This window comes from Apodemus sylvaticus, chromosome 6 (assembly GCF_947179515.1).
Source record: "Apodemus sylvaticus chromosome 6, mApoSyl1.1, whole genome shotgun sequence".
Lineage (NCBI taxonomy): Eukaryota > Metazoa > Chordata > Mammalia > Rodentia > Muridae > Apodemus > Apodemus sylvaticus.
Window position 1 is genome coordinate 83,147,742 of NC_067477.1, and position 6,000 is coordinate 83,153,741.

The following is a 6,000-nucleotide window of genomic DNA, read 5'->3' on the forward strand; positions in this document are numbered from 1 at the left end:
AGTAGATTTCCTTATTGTGAACCGCCTGAATAAAAGACAACTTAAGTTAAATAGTCCTAAAAACAAAGGTTAAAAAGACAAGTGTTCTCCTGTTTCTAGAACACTGTCTCTAGGAAACAGATCTGTTGGGGGAAATCACTGTCTGTAGTTTTCTCTAGATTGTTCTTCAGCTTAGAACAGGAGCAAAAGGATGTAAGTTAAAATCAAGAATAGCAAGTTTCCAAAAGAGAAAGCTTTGGGGCGGAGAAAAATGTCTTGGAAAACAACTCAGATATAGCAGGAAAAGTCAGACCTAAGGAAAGGCAGCCACTGAACGAGAAAAGCACCTGGGGTTTAACTCATAAGATGCTATTCTGGGGGTAGATGGGTCTATTTTAATGATCAAAGGAGTAACTTAAACCCAATCAAATCTAATAATAGAAGCAAAATTCCAGAAAATCACAGTGACTCTCTGAGGGGCCAAAAATGCAAGCAACTACTGGCCAAGACCTCTCCAAACTGCAAAGACTCCTTGCCAAGTAGCATTAGAGAGCTCATTGTAAAAATGGACAAACATCTGAATGTGGAAGTACGCTTATAATCCCAACACTTGGAGGCTGGTGTAGGAGGATCACAAATTCAAGAACTGCCTGGATATAGAATAAGACTGTCAGAAACCAGAAACAGGAAAGATGGTTCCATACCTACATCCAGCAGATTAAAAGAACACAGACCACTGAGGGAGCGGGGTGGGGCAGGGCAGGGCGAGGTGGGGCAGGGGGCAGGAGCAGCAATAAGCAGAGAGTGGGAACAATAAATGAAAAGAAGCTTCTTGAGGCTTTAATGAGTTTGTAGGTGTCGGTCCAATTAAAGATAAAGACATGAGTGCTACTGTGCACAGGGGAAACATAACTGAGAAAGCTTTGGAATTAAGACTCAAAATGAAGACAAGAAAGGGAAATAACGAAAGGATCCAGTCAGTGTAGGCTTAGATTTTTTTTTTTAATGCCTACTTTAATTATGGCTTTTTAATGCGTCAACCTCCCTTCTAGCCTACCACCCACCAGAAGTAGAGGAAAAGAAAGATTAATAGGAGACAGGGTTTGTGGACCTGTTTAGAAATAGTTCTATGGGGAGATTTCAATCTTTGTTGTCAGCAATCCAGTCCACTGGGCAAACACCAAACATGAATCAGCAGTGGCATCTCCATCCAGAAACAAATTACAAGGCTCTGCCAATCAACAGGAGTCCCACCAAAGTGCTTTGATGTGTTTCTCTCTATGAAATCACCACAAGTGATGATCAGCAAAGAAAGCAAAATGAACCAATACAAAAGCATCATCAGCAAAGACCAGTACCAGTGAAGTCCACCAATGGCCAGCAAAGGGTTGCAAGGTGAACCAAAGCAAGAGCATCATCCACTGTTTGTTGGGTTATATTTATACTCTTTCATGTGTCTCCTCAAGTGTCCACTCCAGCAAAATATCACATATACTTTCACTAGGCAGCTTCCAGAAAAACACCACATGTATGTTCTCAGCAAAACATCCTCTCACATATCTGCTTCAGCAAAACATCTTTTCATAAGACAGTTTCCAGAAAAATATCATGACACAATTGAGTCTCCAGTGAAAGCAGAAATTTCTACCTCAAGGCAAGATAGTGATAAATGAGATATGTTCCTGGATTGAAAGATACAGAGAAGAGATCCCATTTATGTAGAAATGTGGAAAGGATGCACTATTAATGAAAATGCACTTTCCTAGTAGGTTGTTGACTCTTGCTTGGAAAGATGGTCTCACCCATGTTCAGTAATTGAAATTAATAGTTAAGCCTAAGGTACAGATTTCAAAGATGAAGAGTGTAGGAAAGAACACAAGAGACACCTTTGCATGAAAAAGAGAAATCCATTACTTAACATAGTTGCTTTATCTAGCATTTTCTCCTACAAGGGAGATGGATTCATTTTCTTTTCTTTTCTTTTTTCTTTCTTTTTTCTTGGCAGAGTATTATAAATATTGTCTTTTTTTTTTTTTTACTGATTAGCTTATTTGTTTACTTAACATCCTCAATCTTCTCCTCCCAGTTTCTCCCTCTCACTTCTCTTCTCTTCCCTTATTCACCCATCCTGCCCTTCTCACAAAAGAAGAGGGAAGCCTTGTATGGATATTATCCAGCCTTGGCATATCAAGTTGCAGGAAGAGTAGGGTCATCTTCTATTGAGGCTAGACAAAGCAGCCCAGTTAGGGAAAAGGGATCCAAAGACAAGCAATGTAGTAAGAAATAGCCTCTTTAGGAGTCCCACATGAAAACTCTGCTGTTAAACATGTGAAAAGGGCCTGGATCCATTCCATGCATGCTCTCTGGTCAGCAGTACAGTATCTATGAGCCACCATGGGCCCAGGTTAGTTGATTCTGTGGCTTTTCTTGTGGTATCTTTGACCCCTCTTGCTCCTTCAATCTTTCCTTTCCCTCTTCCAAAGAATTCTCCAAGCTCCATTTAATGTTTGGCTGTGGGTATCTGCATCTGTTTCCATCAGTTGCTGAATGAAATCCCTCTGATGACAGTCACGGTAGGCTCCTATCTGGGACTACAGTAGAATACCATTAATAGTGTCAGGAGTGGGCTCACTCTCATGACAAGGGTCTCAAGCTTGGCCAGTAACTGACTGGACCGTCCCTCAAATTTTGCTCCATCTTGTACGTCTTGTAAGCAGGACAAATTGTGAGTCTAAGGTTTTGTGGTTGAGCTGGTGTCCCAGTCCCTCAATTGGAGATCTTGCCTGGTTACTGGAGATGGCCATTCAGGCTCCATATCCCCCATTGCTAGGACTCTTAGCTAAGGTCACCCTCATAGATTTCTAGGAGTTTCCATTGTCCTAGATTTCTAGCTCATCTCCAAATGCTGCTCCACAAGTCCTACCAATCCAGCTATCTCTCCCAGTACTCTTACCCAAGCAAACTAAAAGGCAGAGAGAGAATATACAAATTAACAAAGTCAGAAATGAAAAGGGAGACCTAACAACAGACACCAAGAAAAATCCAAAGAATCATTAAATCTTACTTCAAAAACCTGTACTCCACAATATAAAGTAGATTTTCTTTATAGATACCATTTACCAGACCTAATTCAAGATCAGGTAAATAACATAAATATATAATCTCTAAGGAAAGAGTAGCAGTCATTGAAAAAGTCAGAGAGAGAGAGAGAGAGAGAGAGAGAGAGAGAGAGAGAGAGAGTTTTAATGCAGAATTCTACCAGACCTTCAAAGAAGTAGTAATACCAATACTCCTCAAATTACTCCACAAAATAGAAGCAGTAGGAACCCTGTCAAATTCATTTTGAGGCCATAGTCATCCTGATACCTAAATCATATAAAGACTCAACAAATAAAAAATTTCAAACCATTTCCCTTATGGCTATTATACAAAATACTCAATAAATGCAAAAATGATAAAATACTCAAAAACTGAATCCAAGAACACATCAAAACAGCATCCACCACAACTAAGTAGGATGCCTGGCTAGTTCAACATACAAAAATCCATGTAACCAACCATATAAACAAAGTGAGATGAAAAAAACCACATGATCAGCTCATTAGGTGCTCAAGAAGCCTTTGACAAAATCCTATACCTCTTCATGATAAAAGTCTTAGATCTATCAGGTATACAAGGAACATATTAAACATAATAAAGATAATATACCCCAAGCCAATAGTCAACATCAAATTAAATAGAGAAAATCTTAAAGCAATTCCACTTAAATCAGAGACAAAGCAAAGCTGTTCACTCTCTCAGTATTTTATAGTACTTGATGTTTTAGCTAGAGCAATTAGACAGCTGAAGGAGTTTAAGAAGATACAAATTGGAAAGAAAGAAGTTAAAGTATTGCTATTTGCAGATGGTATGATAGTATACCTAAGTGACCACAAAAATTCTACCTGGGAGTTTCTTCAGCTGATCAACACCTTCAGCAAAGTGGCTGGATTTGAAATTATCTAAAAGCATTCAGTAGCTCATCTATACACAAACTATAAATGGGCAGAAAAAGAAATTAGGGAAACAACACCCTTCAAAATAGCAACAAGTAACATAAAATAACTTGGTGTGACTCCTACCAAGCAAGTGAAAGGCCTATATGACAAGAACTTCAAATCTTTGAAGAAAGAAATTGAATAAGATATCAAAAGATTTAAGATATCAGAAGATATGATGGACTGGTAGGATTAACATAGTAAAAATGACCATCCTACCAAAAGCAATCTATAAACTCAACACAAATCCTATCAACATATCAATACAATTCTTTATAGACCTTGAATGAACAATATTCAACTTCATATTGAAAAACAAACAAGCAAATAAAAAACAGGAGAGCTAAAAACAATCCTGAACAATAAAAGAACATCTGAAGGTCTCGCCATTCCTGATTTCAAGTTCTACAGAGCAGTAGTAATAAAAACTGTATGGTACTGGCATTAAAAGCAGACAAGTTGATCAGTGGATTGAATCAAAGACCCAGAAGTAAATCTATACACCTATGAACACTAGATTTTTGACAAAGAAACCAAAATTACACAATGGAAAAAAAGAAAGTATCTTCAGCAAATGGTGCTGGTCTAACTGAATGGCTGCATGTACAAGAATGAAAATAGATCCATATCACTCTACTCAAAACTCGAGTAGAAGTGGATCAAAAACATCAACATAAAATCAGATACACTAAACCTGATAGAAGAGAAAGTGGGGGAAAGCCTTGAACATACTGGTACAGGAGACAACTTCCTGAACAGAATACCAGCAGCTCAAGTACTGAGATCAATAATTAATAAATGGGACTCATGAAACATAGAGAAAAGTTGTCTTGAGGAACATCCAGAGAGGATTTATGATGAATACTAGTTAAAGAGAAAAGAGGCCATAAATAACAAGTCCATGGGAAAGATAGGAGGAAGGAAAGAGAAGGGAGAAAATGATGCAGTTATATTAATTTCAAAACAATAAAAAACATTTTAAAAAGAAGAAAAAAATATATAACCTGATTGCTAGAAAGACCATCTTCCAACATAGAGAAAACTGTCTCAAGGAACACCCAGAGAGGATTTATGATGCAGAAGAACCATTATCTAAAGACAGATCTACTATGGACTTTTGGTTGCTTGGGCCAATAAAGCCACTTTATTGTTTAGAGTCTTTAAGTAGGTCTCTATGCCATGCAGCAGATGAGTCTTGGCTGAAGTAAATGTCTCGCAGTGTACACGGGAGGAAGTGCAAACCTCTGATGCTCTTCAGTGTCTCCAATCTTGTCCCACTTTTCTGAGTGCCCACTCTTACTGAGCAACCAAGCCCTTTCCGTTTATTAAATATAAAACCTCACTTCCCCTACTTGAATAGCTTCTATCTCTGTACATTAACATCTGCTTCTCTTCCATGCACCAAGTAGCCCAGGGCACTGTGTATCGCTATACTAATTTGTTTCCATCTGGGGCAGCTTTAAATTCACAGACTAATGAGAATTAAAAAGAGGAAGGTCAGGATGTCTGCTAGAGCATACTTAGGTACCACAGACAGATATTGCATGTGGTCTTTCTCCATTCTCCCTTCTGAGAGAAAATAATATAGTAAATGAGAGGATGTGTTAGATGAAAATTTTAATTTATAAGAACCCCAGTTGGCTATCCCCATGAGACAAAAGCCATGATGAAAAGACAGATTGCACTTCTCTGTCAGGCATAGAGAAAAGAGCATAGTGGAAGGGATGTGAAGGCAACCAGAAAGTCAGGAAAGATACTGGAGAAAGATTTCAGGAGCTGGAGAAACTGTAGGCAGGTCAGCACTAAGAGTTATGTGATGATTACATTTCCTCCATAAAAGTTCCTCAGAAAGTGGTGGCAGGGATGACCTCTGACCTCCACACACATGCATGCATCTGCATGCACAGTTACTAGGACCAAATGAATTAGTTTTCAAAGCTGCGGCACTTTGAGTCCTGTGGAAGTTACTGTCCAGCTTCTTCTT